Here is a 17,760-nt window from a genome sequence, read left to right as displayed (position 1 = left end):
CATTATGCCCAGCTAATTTTTGTAGTTTTAGTAGAAAGGGGGTTTCACCATTTGGCCAAGCCAGCCTCGAACTCCTGACCTCAGGTGATCCACCCACCTCGGCCTCCCAAAGTGCTGGGATTACAGGCGTGAGCCATCGCAGTTGGCCTATTTTTTAAAATTGCCATAAAATTTTTCATCTTTTAAAGATAGATGGAGAAGAAGGGTGATTCCTCCTTCTCTGATAGAAGAAGGATAAAGATGATTGAAGATGTTGGGGAAACTTGAGATGAAGTTGCAGCAAGATGAGGTAGCTCATATCAGAAGAACTATAATTAAATTATAAAGTAGTATCATTACAGAAAGTGAAAATGGTAGGGCTGGGATTCAGAACTTAGGGAAAATAGAATATTTAGAAATAGCACTGTGGATGCTATGTAGAAGTCAATTGAGATATTTCATGATCAATTGGTTTCGAGAAACAACTAGTTGGAAGGCAATTATTAACTTTCCAGTCAGGGTGAATAGCGATTTATGATTCTGTTAGGGTGCTATAAAGCTCTGAAGAGGAGTAGTTTGGGACTAAGAAGGGGAGAAGTAAGATGGATTTTAGACAGCAATGAGGATATCTAGGTGGAGATGTCAAGCAGGCAGTTTGGAATTATATAGGAAAGAGCAGAATTAGAGAAAGATAGCTATAAAGGGATTAAAAAAATAGTGGAATAATAAAGTGACTATGTATTGAAAGTATACTATATGTAGATATTTTCTCTACCTTGTCTGTGATTCTTCAACAACCCTATAATGTGGGTGTTACGGTTATTTGGGGAATGCCATCATGCTAAAATATCTGACCAATGTCATACAATTACTGATTGTTAGAGACAAGATTGAAATGTGGGTGCCTATGTATATGGAGGAGGAACAGATGATACAATAGAGGAAAAGAAGTTTGTATTTAAAGGATCAATAGAAGAAGAAACCCAGAAAATAAATAAAAAGTAGGAGAATTAAGAGAGACCGGTAACTCAAAGATGTAGAGGAGAGATTTTCAAGAAAAAATTGATCGGTGAAGTCTACTGATGTGTCTGTGCATGCATATATAAAAAATGAGAAGTAGCTACATGACTTCTCCACTAAGAAGTCCTTTGATGGCCTCTTCTGGATCAGTTTCAGAGGTCTGGGGTTAGAAGTCATGTTACACAAATTGTAAATTAAAAGTGGGGAGGGTGATGTGCTAAGTTTAGATTTTTCTTTCAAGATAACAGACAAGTGTGTGTTGGTTGGGGTGCTGGAACAGGCATGAGTCTGTTACTTTAAGAAGAAGCAGGATTACACTGGCCAGTCTGTGTATTAGTTTGCTATTCTGTTTTAAGCTTCGTGGCTTAAAACCAGACAAATCTATTATACTAGAGTTCTGGAGAACACGAGCCCAAAATGGGTTTCTCTAGGCTAAAATTAAGGTGCCAGCAGGCACTGTTTTTCCTAGAGGTTCAGAGAGAATTGGTTTTCTTGCCTTTTCTAGTTTCTGCAGACTGTCTGTCTTTCTTAGCTCATGGTCCCTTGTTCCATCTTCAAAGCCAGAAGCATAGCTTCTTTAAATGTCTGAGTCTGATCCTCCTCCCTCCTTTATTTTATAAGGATGCTGTGATTATATGGGATGTACCCAGGAAATCCAATATAACTTCCCATTTCAAGATCCTTAACATAATTACACCTGCAAAGCCCTTTCCCTTTTACCATAAAAGGTAGCATGTTCACTAGTTTCAGGAAGTAGGATGTGCACACCTTTGAGGGTTATTATTCAGTCTGTGATGCCTGACTTGCATGTTTGATAATGACTCTTCTGGGAAAAGCTTTGTTTTTTTTTTTTTGTTTTTGTTTTTGTTTTTTCCTGGAAATAACTCTTCAGTCCATTTATGTGAGCACTAAGGGAACTGCTATATTCTTATACAAATTTACTCTCCTGATTACAGTTAATTGATATATGTTGGGCATCCAATCCAGGTCCAGGCTGCTGTCAATCTCTTGGAACCTCAAGAGAAAGTTCACTGAATATAAATCTTGAGGGTTACTGGAAGCCATATATCTATATATCATGGCATGATCTTGGCTCACTACAACCTCTACCTTGCTCAAGCGATCTTTCCACCTCAGTCTCCTGAGTAGCTGGGACCAAAGGTGCATACCACCATGCCCAGCTAATATTTTGTATTTTTGGTAGAGACAGGGTTTCGCCATGTTGCCCAGGATGGTCTCGAACTCCTGAGCTCAAGAGCTCTCGAACGCCAGCCTCGGCCTCCCAAATTGCTAGGATTACAGGTGTAAGCCACTGTGTCTGGCCTCCAGAAGCCATATATATATATATATGCGCTGTGCACAGTTTTTAAGTTCATAATGAGAGAAGAATGAAACTGATGCATAAAAGAAGCAGGAATGAGACATGAGTCCTACAGATGTTTGAGTTCTTGCTCCTCTGGTTTCTGAGGCCAGCCTGCATTTTTGCCCTCCTAGTGATTCAGTTGTTCAACTATTTCATGGTATATCAAGGTTTACATTCAATTACTTTTTGTTTAAATTAAGAGACAAGGTCTCACTATGCTGCCTAAGCTAAACCCAGACTCCTGCTCAAGCGACCATCCTGCCTCAGGCCCCTGAGTAGCTGGGACCTGTGTGACCAACTCATATCTCCTTTTTTGTTTGATCAATTTTGAGCTGGGTTTCTTCGTAACCAAAATCATCCTCATCAATTCAAGACTGGAATATGAAAGATCTATTAGAATGGGAGGGCATGCTTGTAAGATGATGATTAGGAGCTACTGTGGGCAAAAAGAATCTTTTCTAGTCATATTGATCAGGTGTCTGTGTTGATTATCTCAAACCACATTTCTGATTTCCTTTTACTAACAGTGAAAATAAGAGACTTTGTCGTTGGACCCCATCCTTATGTTTCTTAGAACTTCCCTTCTGTTCTTCTAAATACAAACTGGGCAAAATTTCCTTCAATGCTTCACAGAAGGTCAGTTTTTCATTTTGTCAGTAAAATTTGATGGTATATGTCATATAGTGCATCAATTAGCTTTCCGTCTTTTATAATCTAATTATGAATTTACATCATCTCTTCTTTCCCCAGGATATCTTTATTATAGGTGTCCTTTCCCAAAGATTTCTTCTGAAAGATTTCTGAAGCTCAGAGATTTTATAGTTTCTATTATAAGAAATAACAGAGTTTCTCTATCCTGACTGAAAAGGAATTACATTCTTTAAGAAGTATTTACAAAGTTATATATTTAATTATTTACCTTTATGTAATGACATCCCAGATGGTCAAGGCTCCCACAGTGTTTGTTAAACACAGTGAAATATACTAGGAATGATCAGATAGCCCTACGTTTTCAGTAAATGCTTTTGTGGATATATCAGTTAATGGCAGAATTTTATTAAACATTTGTCCCCCTTCCCCACATCATTTATTTGTAGAAAGAGAAAGATACTGGACTTTCCAGGATTCCTGGCTCTGGTCAGTTCTACGCATTTTAAAATTCTCATCACATTTGCTCATTTAGTCATTTAAAAAAATGTTTGCTAAGAATATACTATGGGCTGAGGATGTTGTGATGAGTAATCTATGGTTCCTCTTGCTGTGGAATCTGTGGTTGAGTTGGACAGCCAAACAAGAAAATGAGTGCTAGAGAGAGGTAGATACAGGTCCCCTCCAAGATGTGAAAACATTAGAACATTTTAGAAACAAGGAAATCATGGGTTTGTTATTACCATACCGAGGGTCAGTGATTGAAGAGAGTCCTGGAAAAGCAGATACAATGCAAAATTTCATCTGATCTTTGTGGAGAGTCAACATTCCAATGGTTATATGTGCGAGGACCAGGAAAGATCACTTCCATGGACTTAGAACCCTAGGGTCCTTCTGGTTCTTAGATACATGCTCCGTGTTTTTTACTTCATCTGATTTTGTTATCAGGAGTGATTAGTGTGGGGACTTAATACAGACAAGCTGGAGCAAGTTGTATGACCAATTTTCGACTGACAACAGGGTAAGCTGTATAGGGAAATATTACATGCAAGATTTTAGGAAATTTACTAAATCTTTCTGTTCCAATTCTCCTCTCTTGTGAGATAATTAGATGCATCTGTTTTTATCCAGGGACATTACAGCTTCAAGAGGACCTATATTTAGATTTTGGCAGTGTTTCCTACAGTGTCATCTGCGCAAAACCCATCTCAAAAGTTGGGCCTTAAAAAAAGAAGGTTGTGAAATTGCACATGAAATAAGTATTTGTCTCCTTCTCCCATTGCATTTCATGTTGGAGAATTGCAAGACGTAGTGTAAAAAAAAAAAAAAAAAAATTGTTTGGAATCACCTAGTGTTTCCCAAATTTATTTCAACATTTTGAATAACACTTATCAAAATTATGAGGAATTGGCTTTCCATAGATCTCAATTTGGAGTCTCTCCAGCAAGGAAAGAGCAAACATAAATTGAATACCTATTATGTAGCAGTTCTCTGTATGAAGTTGGAAACACTAAAATGAAAGTAGTGACTCCTGTCCTCATTAGATTTACAATTTACCAGGAGAAAATCGGCATGATAAATTACAAAAACACATTTTAAATAATAATTGTGCTTAAACTCCAGTGCGATGAGCTTTCTCTTACTATACATGTGTGGAAACATAGATGTGTAGGAATCATTGTATGTATGTATTTATATACAATGTGATTTAATCCTCATGGTATCATTAGGAGGTGGATATTATAATACCTCTCTACTGCTCATCAGGAGATATTCTTAGACTCAACTAAACATTCAGACTTCTAAGACTATCATAGGTCACATTTGATACTAAAATCCTTTGAAGACTATGTATAATAGGGACACAAAATGCTAGCAGGGAAGCATCATACATTTTTCTTCTCTGGGAGTCCATGCAGCAATCCAGCAGACAGTGCAGAGATTAGGAAATGAGACATCAAGAAGATGCAAAATAGCCTGATTTTGAAGCCTCATGTTCTACAGATGTCAACAGCTCTTGTAGCAACTCCACAACCATAGTTTTTGGAAGGCTGATGCTAGTTATAAGAGCCTTTGCATTTATGAAAGTCTTTACCTATGGTATCATAAAATATTTATTGTACATTTCTAATTCCTACCTGTCCAGATGCAATTTACCATGCAAAAGTCATTTGGCTAGAGTTAACCAATGGCTAAATTTTCATTCTGTAGGGAAAACAGTTTTATAGACCCTTTCCTACTTGTAGTGGTTGAGTAACTTGGCTAAGGTCACAGTTCTAGGAATTAGGGAGCAAGGAGCTATCAAGGTTGGAACCAGGTCTGTCTAATCCTGAAAGTCAATCTCTTTCTACTCATATAACATCTTTCACTAGAGAAGTACTTCTCTGAGAGGCAGCAAGAGATAAAATAACAGAGAAACAGTAGACGTGGAAAATACTAGGGATAATTTCTTCTCTGAAACAGGAGGGAAGGAGGAGAAGAAAGATTAATTTTTAGATAATTAAGAATTGACAATGTTATTTTCAAGATTTATGAGTTTTACAGTGGCAGGCATCAAAACATCCTAGGATCAGTTATATTGACGAGCAGAATAATCTTTCAATATAATACATTAATGTCTAATTAACTTTAGTGAAAGTTAGTTTCCCAAACAGAGGAATAAGTGACATTAATTTAAAATTAGAAAGTATCAACTGCTTATATAAACAATAGTTGAACAGTTTCAATTGTCTAGTTTGTTTCCTATGTGAACGAATGCCACAATTCCTTCACTTTACCAGTTGTAAATATTTAGTAATAACCTGCCGCACAATACGCATTCTTTAGAAAGTCCAATACGATTCACAAGGTCCCTGGACAAAGTAAAATATTTAAACTCAATAAATTCATTTGGTTTAGAGCCAAGGGGAAAATAAGTATATGACAATAAAATTTTGTTTTTAAAAATGGTTATATTAGCAGTCATCTTGAGGTAGTATTGTGGAGTCTGCTCGTTTAGGAAAGTAAGAATCATTTTGACAAATTTAGTACTTTTCTGGGCACTGAGATGGAACACGCTCCACGCGTACTTATTACATTTGTCAGTGATTGCGCAAAGTGCTCATACTTTTTTCTGTATATTGTTATCTCAGTGGAGTTTCAATTGAGGAATTAAATGTATGTAGTGGTTTAATGGGAAACAGAGGTGTTTAAAAATGCTGAAATGTGTGTATTCGAAAGTGGCTTGGTTTAAAATGAAACTGCAGTATTTTTCAAAACGGGATTCTTACTCTATTAAAATGCAAATAAACAATGTCTTTTTTCCTCCTTTATTTCTGCCTTTTCCCCATACATTCTAGTCTAGTTATAAAATAACTTTCAAATTATGTTAGGTCTTGTCGTTGTTGAGACTTTGTGTGTGTGTGTGTGTGTGTGTATCCTGAAATTAATAAATTTTGAAAATATCTTTTATTTGTAGGAGACTGGTCAAATAAAGTTCAAAACTGAATTTTTAAAATTACAAATAAATAGAGGAAATCCCTGGAAGAAATATAAACTACTGATGAAGGGGACATAAGCAAAGCCTCCAAAATCTAAAACAGTGACTTTCTCTGAGAACTGACAGCACTCACTCTACTGGATTGGAAGTTTAGGTGATTTCTTTGTATATTTTACTGTTTCTCAACTCACCAAAATTAAGTAAAGAAATTGAAACCACTCTTTACTGATTGTATAACAGCATATATGTAAGCAACTAAATTTAATTTCCATTCCTACACTAATTTTTTTTAACTCAAGATATCCTGTTTGTATCTATATAGCCCAGTTTAGTTAATTGCAGGCATTTTATTCTTGTTTCCAGATGGCTTGAAGCACTGAACTAGGTGTTAGAAAACTGCACTTGAGGATGTGTAATTTCTGAGTCTAGGTTTCACTCTACTTTTCTCTATCACGCCCGCTGCTGTGTTGAGTGCTAAGTTGCTGAAGGAATATACCCCCTGCTGTCAGTTGTGACTCCTCTGATTGATTCCTTGTGAGCCTCCAACTCATGTCAACATCTTCACATTGCTCTTCCATCATACTTCAATATCTTTGCTAACAGTTCTTAAAACCATGATTTATTGAAACTGTTTCCAAAAATGTGTTAGGTGAAACTTCCAAAATATAACCTCCCAAATGGTGCCATAACTATTGCCAGAAGGAATCAGAAGTAGATGAGTCCAGAACAGGGTGCAAAAATTTCCTGGACTCATGTATTGGTGCAAATGGCATCCACCTCAGAGGGGTGTCTTGGAGTCTCTTGTCTCCTTATTCCTCTCTCTCTTTCTCTGTGTTTCTCTTTCAATTTTTCTACCACCATGCTCTGCTTCCAAGGATTCAGACAGCATTCTTTAAGATATAGGCAAGGTTCTTCTGTTTCTCTGTGATATTACAGCAGAAGAGGCAATAGATTATTCCTCTTCTTTTGAAAAGGTGTTTATTTTTAATTGTGTAGGTACATAATAGGTGTATATATTAATGGGGTACATGACATTTTGATACAGGCATACAGTGTATAATAATGACATCATGGCAAATGTGGTATCTCATTTTGGTTCTTACAATATCTGAGTGTGATGGAAAAATTTAGATCCTTCATACTTTCCAGAGGGAAATAACCATAAAACAACAACAACAAAAAATCCTTATTATGCTGCTTTTTACTGCCTCTTTTAGTTACCCTTTTATTCATTGTAAAGCAAGCCAAAGCTCCTTCTTTCCTATTTGTCTCACCAAAGCGTCATTCCTAAAAAGGAGTAGGGGATTGAAAACCCTGGCCTGACATATGCAAAAACCTTAAAAAATTTTTCTAGTGCTTTTTATTGTTACTTATTTATTTCATAACTTTCATTTTAAGTTCAGGGGAATGAATACAGGTTTATTACATAGGTAAACTTGTGTCATGAGGGTTTGTTGTACAGATTATTTCATCACCCAGGTATTAAGCCTAGTATCCATTAGTTATCTTTGCTGCTTCTCTCCCTCCTCCCACCCTTCACCCTCTGAAAGGCCCCAGTGTGTATTGTTCCTCTGTATGTGTTCATGTATTATCATCATTTAGCTCCCACTTATAAGTGAGAACAGTATTTGGTTTCCTGTTCCTGTGTTAGTTTGCTAAGAATAACGATCTCCAGCTCCATCCATGTCCCTGCAGAGGATGTGATCTTGCTCTTTTTTTATGGCTGCGTAGTATTCCATGGTGTGTATGTATCACATATTCTTTATGCAGTCTGTCATTGATGAGCATTTAGGTTGATTCCATGTCTTTGCTATTGTGAATAGTGTTGCAATGAATATATGCATGCATGTATCTTTATAATAGTATGATTTACATTTGTTTGGGTGTGTACCCAGTAATGGGATTGCTGGGTCAAATGATATTTTTGTCTTTAGGTCTCTGAGGAATCACCACAGTGTCTTCCACAGTAATTGACCTAATTCACACTCCCATCAACAGTGTATAAGTGTTCCCTTTTTTTTCTACAACATTGCCAGCATCTGTTATTTCTTGACTTTTTAATAGTAGCCAATCTGACTGGTGTTAGGTGGTATCTCATTATGGTTTTGATTTGCATTTCTCTAATGATCAGTGATGTTGAGCTTTTCTTTTATAAGATTGTTGGCTGTGGTGGCGCCTGTATTCCCAGCTACTCGGGAGGCTGAGGCAGGAGAATGGCGTGAACCCGGGAGGCGGAGCTTGCAGTGAGTTGAGATCCGGCCAATGCACTCCAGCCCGGGCGACAGAGCGAGACTCCGTCTCAAAAAAAAAAAAAAAAAAAAAAAAAGATTGTTGGCTGGATGTATGTCTTCTTTTGAAAAGTGTCTGTTCATGTCTTTTGCCCACTTTTTAATGGGGTTTGTGTTTTTCTTGTAAATTTGTTTAAGTTCCTTATAGATGCCAAATATTATATTTTTGTCAGATGCACAGTTTGCAAAAGCTTTCTCCCATACTTCAGGTTGTTTGTTTACTCTATTAGTTTCTTTTGCTGTGCAGAAGCTCTTTAATTAAGTTCTATTTGTCAATTTTTGGTATTGTTGCCCTTGCTTTTGATGTCTTTCTTATAAAATCTTTGCCTATGCCTATGTCCTAAATGGTATTGCCTAGGCTGTATTCCAGGGTTTTTATAGTTTTGGACTTTATGTTTAAGTTGTTAATCAATATTGAGTTAATTTTTCTATATTGTGTAAGGAAGGGGTGCAGGTTCAATCTTCTGCCTATGGCTAGCCAGTTATACCAAAACCATTTATTGATTAGGGAATCCTTTTCCCATTGCTTGTTTTTGTCTGGTTTGTTGAAGATCAGATAGTTGTAGGTGTGTAGCCATATTTCTATGTTCTCGATTCTGTTCCATTGGTCTATGTATCTGTTTTTGTACCAGTACCATGCTGTTTTGGTTACTCTACTCTCACAGTATAGTTTGAAGTCAGGTAGCATGTTGCCTCCAGCTTTGTTCTCTTTGATTAGGGTTGCCTTGGCTATTCAAGCTCTTTTTTGGTTTTGTATGAATTTTAAAATAGTTTTTTCCTAGTTCTGTGAAAAATGTCAATGGTAGTTTAATGGAAATATAATTGAATCTATGAATTGCTTTGAGTAGTATGGCCATTTTAATGATACTCATTTTTCCTATCCACGAACATGGAATGTTTTTCCATTTGTTTGTGTCGTCTCTGATTTCTTTGAGCAGTGGTTCATAGATCTTTTTGTAGGGATCTTTCTCTTTGCTTTTAGCTGTATTACTAGGTATTTAATACTTTTTTTGGCAATTGTGAATGGGGATTTGTTTGGGATTTGGCTTTTGGCTTGACTGTTGTTGTTATGTAGGAATGCTAGCAATTTTTGCACATTGACTTTGTATCTTGAGACTTTGTTGAAGATGCTTATCAGTTTTTGAAGCCTTTGGGCTAGAAGATGGGGTTTTCTAGATATAAGATTGTGTCATCTGCAAACAAAGGTAGTTTGACTTCCTCTCTCACTATTTGAATTCCTTTTATTTCTTTCTCTTGCCTGATTGCCCTGGCCAGAACTTCCAGTACTATATTTAATAGTAGTTGTGAGAGAGCACATTTTTGTCTTGTGCAAGTTTTCAAGGGGAATGCTTCCAGCTTTTGCCCATTCAGTATGATGCTGGCTGTGGTTCTGTCATATATGGCTCTTATTATTTCGAGGTATGTTCCTTCAATACCTAGTTTATTGAGAGTTTTTAACATGAAGGGATGTTGAATTTGATTGAAAGTCTTTTTGTATCTATTAAGTCAATCATGTGGTTGTTGCCTTTAGTTCTGATTATGTGATGAATCACATTTATTGATTTGCATGTGTTGAACCAAACTTTCATTCCAGGGATAAAGCCTACTTGATCTTTGTGGATAAGTTATTGATGTGCTGCTAGAGTCAGTTTGCCAGTGTTTTGTTTTAGATTTTTGCACTGATGTTCCTTAAGGATATTGGCCTGAAATTTTCTTTTTTGTGGTATCTCTGCAAGGCTTTTGTATCACCATGATACTTGCCTCATAGAATGAGTTAGAAAATAGTTTCTTCTTTTCAATTTTTTGGAATAGTTTCAGTAGAAATAGTACCAGCTCTTCTTTCTACATCTTGTAGAATTCAACTGTGAACCCATCTGGTCTTGGGCTTTTTTGTTTGTTTGTTTTGGGTTGTAGGCTATTTATTACTGCCTCAATTTCAGAACTCATTATTGGTCTGTTTGGGGATTGAATTTCTTCCTGGTTCCCTCTTGGGAGGGTGTGTGTGTCCAGGAATTTATCCATTTATTCTAGGTTTTGTAGGTTATGTGCATAGAGGTGTTTATAATATTCTCTGATGGTTGTTTGCATTTATGTGGGGTCAGTGGTGATATCCTCCTTAGTTGCTGATTGTGTTTATTTGAATCTTCTCTCTTGTCTTCTGTTAGCTTTGGGATTTGCTTGCCCTTGGTTCTCTAGTTCTTTAAGGTGTGATGCTAGTTTGTTAACTTGAGATCTTTGTAACTTTTTGATGTGGACATTTAGTGCTATATATTTCCCACTTAACAATGCCTTAGCTGTGTCCCAGAGATTCTGATATGTTGTATATTTGTTCTCATTAGTTTCAAAGAATGTCTTGATTTCTGCCTAAAGTCATTATTTACCCAAAAGTCATTCAGGGGCAGGTTATTCATTTCTATGGAATCATATGGTTTTGAATGAATTTCTTAGTCTTGGTTTCAAATTTGATTGCACTGTGGTTTGATAGACTGTTATGTTATGATTTCAGTTATTCTGCATTTGCTGAGGAGTGTTTTACTTCTGATTATATGATTGATTTTAGAGTAAGTGGGTGGCAATAAAAGAAAGTATATTCTGTTGTTTTGGGGTGCAGGGTTCTGTAGATATCTCTCAGATCCATTTGGTCCAGTGCTGAGTTCAGGTCCTGAATATCTTTGTTAATTTTCTGCCTCAGTGATTCATCTAATATTTTCAGTGGAGTGTTAAAGTCTCCCATGATTATTGTGTGGGATTCTAAAACTCTTTGAAAGTCTCTAGGAACTTACTTTATGAATCTGGTTGCTCCTGTGTTGGGTGCATATATATATATATAGGATCATTAGCTCTTCTTGTTGAATTAAATATTTTATCATTATGTAATGCCCTTTCTTGTCTTTTCTGATCTTTTTTGGTTTAAAGACTGTTTTGTCAGAAACTAAGATTGCAACCCCTCCTTTTTTCTGTTTTCCATTTGCTTGGTAGATTTTTCTATATCCCTTTATTTTAAGCCTATGTGTGTCATTGCATGTGAGATGGGTCTCTTGAAGATAGCATAGCAATGGGTCTTGTTTCCTTATCCAGCTTGCCACTCTGTGTCTTTTTATTGGGACATTTAGGTCATTTACATTTAACGTCAGTATTGATATGTATGGATTTGATCCTGTCATCATGATGTTAGCAGATTATTTTGCAGATTTGTTTATGTGATTGCTTTATAGTGTCACTAGTCTGTGTACTTTGGTGTGTTTTTGTAGTGGCTGCTAATGCTGTTATTCTCTCTCTCTCTCTTTCTCTCTTCTGTCTCTCTCTCTTGTTCCCTCTCTCTCTTTCTCTCTCTCTCTCTCTCTCTCTTTCTCCCTTTCTTCTTTTCTTCCTTTATGAAGGATTCTCACTCTGTTGCCCAGGCTGGAGTGCAGTGGTATGATTGCAGCTCACTGCAACCTCCACCTTTTTGGTTCAAGTGATTCCTCTGCCTCAGTCTCCCAAGTAGCTGGGATTACAGGCATCTGTTACCACACCCAACTAATTTTTGTATTTTTAGTAGAGATAAGGTTTCACCATGGTTAGTCAGGCTGGTCTCAAACTCCTGACCTCAAGTGATCTGCCTGCCTCGGCCTCCCAAAGTGCTGGGATTATAGGTATGAGCCACTGCACCTGGCTGCTAATGTTCTTTCATTTCCACATTTAGTGCTTTCTTCAGGAGCTCTTATAAAGCAGGACTGGTGGTAATGAATTCCCTCAGCATTTGCTTGTCTGAAAAGGATTTTATTTCTTCACTTATGAAGCTTAGTTTGGCTAGATATAAAATTCTGGCTTGGAATTTCTTTTATTGAAGAATATTGAATATTTTACCCCAATCTCCTCTGGCTTGTAGGATTTCTGCTAAGAGGTTTATGGTTAGTCTGATGGGCTTCCCTTTGTAGGTGACTTGGCCTTTCTCTCTAGCTGTCCTAACTTTTTTTTTCTTTGATTTTGACATTGGAGAATCTGATTATATGCCTTGGAGATGATCTTCTCGTGGAATATCTGACTGGGGTTCTCTGAATTTCTGGAATTTGAAGTTGACCTGTCTAGCTAGGTTGGGGAAGTTCTCATGGATGATATCCTGAAATATGTTTTTCAAATTAGTTCTATTCTCTCCATTTCTTTCAGGTACACCAATCAGTTGTAGATTCAGTCTCTTTACATAATCCCGTATTTTTAAATTTTTAATTCCTTTTCATTCATTTTTTCCTCTATTCTTGTCTATCTGGCTTGTTTCAGAAAGACCGTCTTCATGCCCTGAGAGTCTTTCTTTCACTTGGTCTATTTTGCTATTCATACTTGTGATTGCATTATGAAATTCTTGTATTGTGTTTTTCAACTCTATCAGGTTGGTTCCATTCTTCTGTATACTGGCACTCTTCAGTAGGGCTGCTGCCGTTTGTTGGGGGTCCACTCCAGTCCCTAGTCATCTCAGATTTTCCAGTACCTGGAGGTATCACGTGTGAAGGCTGTGAAACAGCAAATATGATAGCCTACCCCTTCATCTGGGAGTGCCATCCCAGGGAGGTAGGGACCTGTTGTTGACCTGAATGCACCTGTGGGAAGTGGTTGAAGACCCTGGTTTGGAGGTCTCACTCAGTCAGGAGAAATGGAATTAGGGACCCTCTTAAAGAAGATGTCTGGACATCCTTTTGTCAAGCAACCATGTTTGCTGGGGTACTACTTCTGTTCCCGGTTGCCTTGGGCTCTTGAAAGGCTGGAGGCTGGAATGACTAAGTTTTCCAAAGAGCAAAGATGGCAGCCTACCTCTCTCTTTGGGCGCTCCATCCCAGGAAATTTCCAAATCTCTGTTGGCTAGAGAACACTGGTGGGGATGGCTGGAGGCCCTGGTTGGGAGGTCATGCTCAGTGATGAGAAATGGATCAAGGACCTGCTTAAAGAAGCAGTCTGGCCACATTTTGGGAGAGGAGCTGTGCTGTGGTGGCGAATCCCTTCAGCCCTTGGTTGGTTTGGACTCTCCAAAGCCCACAGGCTGGAACAGCTGAGTCATCCAAACAGCAAAGATGGCAGCCTATTCCTTCCCCCAGGAACTTTGTCCCAGGTAAGAACAACACTGTTTCTAGTGGCTGGCTGGAATTTTAAGCCAGTAAGTCTTATCCTGTGATATGCCATGGAAGTAGGGCCTGCAGACCATCGCTGTTTGGCCCCCCAGATTTAACCTCTTTCCTAGGGATGTGTACAAAGGTCTAACCTCCTGCTATGCTGGAGTTGCAGTTACTTTTGCTGGGAAGCCTGGAGCCGGAGTTTGTAATGCTTCTGGGTCTCCACACATGCCTGAGTGGCTGCTCTGCTTGAGACTCCACATTGCGCTGTGTGTCAGACTGAAGGCCCTGGTGGAGTGGGTTCATGAGGGGATCTCCTGACCGAAGGGTTGCAAAGGTCTCTGGGAGAACCGTGGTTTCCCCAGGTCACACATTCACTCACGGCTTCCCTGGGTGAGGAGGTTTCCTTGGCTCCGGGTCAGTCCTGGATGGGCCATTGTTTTGCTTTGCTTTTCTCTGTTCTCCATGGGTTGAGTTGTTTTTATGATTAGTCCCAATGCATGTATCTGGATGTTTCAACTGAAGGTCTTATGTTTACTCGCCCCCTTTCATTTCTCTCCATAAAAGCCACATCGTTGCTGTTTCTAGTCAGCCATCCCAACGTTAAAATCATCCATTTTATCTGTCATCTCTTACTGATGTAACAAATTACCCAAGAGTTTATAGCACAAAACAACTACTGTTTTCTTATGCTCATGGGTTCTGTGAGTCAGAAATTCAGAAAGCTGATAGAAAGGATAGTTTGTATCTACCCTACAATGTTTGGGCAACAACTGGGAAGACCCAGATTCTGCAGTGACTTGAATGACCGAAGGCTGGATTTATCTGGAGGCTTCTTCACTAACATGTCTGAATGATTCTCCTGGTGGTTTGGGCTTCTTCATAGCATGGAGGATTCAAGATATGCAGACGTGGAGCTCAAGACTCCAAGTGCTTCAATAAAGCAATACAAAATCTGCATGATTTTATGCAAACTTTCCTCAAAAGTCAAATAGTATTACATCCACTGTACTCTTTTGGTTGAAGCCGTCACAACCCCACCCAGATTCACGGAGAAGTGACATAGAACTCATCTCTTGATAGACAGAGTGTTAAAAAAAATTCATAGCCATATTTTAAAGCCACTACTCTCTCCTTTCAAAGAGCGTATTTATTTTTGTTGGTTTGCTCTTTTTCTCTTCCTAGCAACCAGGCAAAGTATAGACATGTGGAGAAATACCTCCACTAAATTCTGTTCGGAATTGTCTATTTCTTCAACATTCATTTCATTTTCTTTAGTCTAACTTTGAGTATCTTTAATGTATTGCACTCTAAATTTCCAGTGATAGCAAAGGGGAAGACATCATTAAGCAGCTTGGGGAAATTTTTTTTCTGAAAAGTTGATTGTTTGATTGTCTTTTCCAATATTTCAGTCACAATCTCTCTTCTAAGGACCAGACAGACATGGCTAAATTGACAAGACCTCATCATTTAGGTCTTGCTTTAGCACCTTTGACTCTTTTAAATGGGAACCTCATAGAGTTTATCTTAATAAAATGTAAAAAATAAATGCAAAATTACTTTGTAAACTGTAACAGATATTGCAAACTTAAATTATTGTGAATATTTACATGTTTTTGCATACTCCATTCCTGATATTTACTTTGTGAAGACATGGCTTATCTCAGTTGTGGGAAAAACTCTTTGTCCACTGAACAATAATTGATGTTGTACTTATTGTGACTAATGTTGATTTATTTCACAGTAATTTGGTGACTACAAAGAGGAGGAAAATTTGACAAATATTGTTTCATTTTCTTTTATTGTTCATGCTAAGTTTTGGACTAATTAGAAAAAAGGACAAAATATATACTTATAAATTTTGGAAATGTATTTATATATGTATATCATTATGTTGATAAAGTATAAATTATATTTAGTAAAGCAGCAAGAGGAAATTTTTATTAGAACACAACACATAATTATTATGAATCAAAGAATATTACCAACATATGACTAATATTTTCAAACTTAGAATGCATGTACTGACAAGAAAATATAATATTTAACACTGGAATTGAGCTGGAAAATGTGAGTTGTATCATCCACATAACTATGCAGAAGCATCACATAATTGTTTAAATATATCTTCAAGAAAATTCAGGCTAAGCTAAATTTAATGTGCAGCTATATTGATTTGGAGCACAGCTATGATTAATAGTAATACTCAGTTATATTCACTAGCTTCCTTATGAGAGTTCAAAATTATTTCAGCACAATCCTATTCATTTTCATTATCTCGGGAGGTAAGTGTCAAGAATGACTGCACTTGACTATGAAAAGTCTACATCTAGAGATGTGTTATAATATATTTTGTAAACATAGGTGAAAAAATCGGAGCAAAAACATATGCCAAGTTGTTTTGTTTTTTTCAATTCAAATCTAGAATCTTGCACTTTCCTTTAAAATACTGGTCTAGCAAATATTTTTAGTTCCCTGTTATATCATTCCAAGGAGAATACTATAGCTTTACTCTAGGATGTTCTCTAGGACTATGCAGGATCTTGTTTGTGAGCAGAAATAATGCAACTATTAATTTTGTTTTTTCTGCCATCAATAAACAGAATGCATTACTGTATTTTTATGTTCCCATCTATTAAAAATATCGATAAAAATTAAGTAGGATATAATAGAATTATTGAATATATTATCTCTTGAATTTAATGGTTTTAACTCGATTTATCTTTGACAACTGACCTGATTGCCAACTGGATTGATTGTTAAGTTGACCATTCACCTTGTGCTGGGTCGGAGTCCATTTATTTTGTCGTATATAGATATGGAGTAAGAAAGATTAGCATTTATTTCATAAGGTTTTTGATTTCTTGCATAGGCTCAAATTGGCATTAGGAAAAGTTTTCTGTGGGTCAAGAAAAAGAAGAAAATGCCTAAAGCACTCTACTGTAAGTAGGATAATTTTCCCTGTATTCCTTTCATTTCCAAAATTTGTGCATTGCAGAACCAGATACACTTAATGTGGTATTCTCATGAGGGCAGAAGTGTGATCATTGGAGACTTAGTCACCACTTTATGTGTTGTGTCCCAGAGGAAAACAAAGAGGGAAGTTGTTGCATATAAAGTAAGCCATTTCTTGAATTAGGATTTGTAATTATTTTTGCATACACCTGAGGAGAGACTATGTGTGGATTTTTTTTCACTTCCATGTACTAGGAATTGAATTGAATTGAAAGTGTGTGTGTGTTTGCACATGTGTGTGTGTGTATGTGTGTGTGTAAGTTGCCTTTATGTGAAGAATACAATACCTAGTAAATAGGAATAGAGAATAAATTCAATATGAAAACCAGCATTTTTCTAAGATTTAAAAAATCATTTTACAATTTTATATGTCATAAAGATTGTCTGACGTACAAGAGTTTGATAGAAACAGGTTATACAAAGCATTTTACATATCCACTAAGATAAACTATATTTTTAAATTATTATCAAAATTAGTATTATATTGATTAAAAACATAATTATGCATACATTTGTCTATTTTTCAATCATAATTTTTTGCCTGAATTAATTGACTAATTCCGGTTGATGTGTTTTAATTATATTTATCCCCAACCCTTTAGTACCTGCTTCTATTGTAAGATTAATCCCATTTAAGATGCTAAAATAAACTGAGAGTTTTACAAATTAATTTTTTTTTATAAGTACGTATTACTGTAATGGTAATAGTGGTATGTGATTCTGATATGTCCATGGAAAAAAGAAACAAGATGTGAAAAGAGTAATATGAAAATATGAATCAGTTGTAAGAAAAGGTGTTTATTAAGCAGCCACCCTGAGGACCTAGAACAAGGATATTTGATAAATTGTCACCATCTTTTTTTATATCTTTAATCAATACTCTAT

Source organism: Macaca thibetana, chromosome 11, assembly GCF_024542745.1.
Source record: "Macaca thibetana thibetana isolate TM-01 chromosome 11, ASM2454274v1, whole genome shotgun sequence".
Classification (NCBI taxonomy): domain Eukaryota; kingdom Metazoa; phylum Chordata; class Mammalia; order Primates; family Cercopithecidae; genus Macaca; species Macaca thibetana.
The sequence above is the reverse complement of the archived record's forward strand: the minus strand, read 5'-3'. Positions refer to the sequence as shown.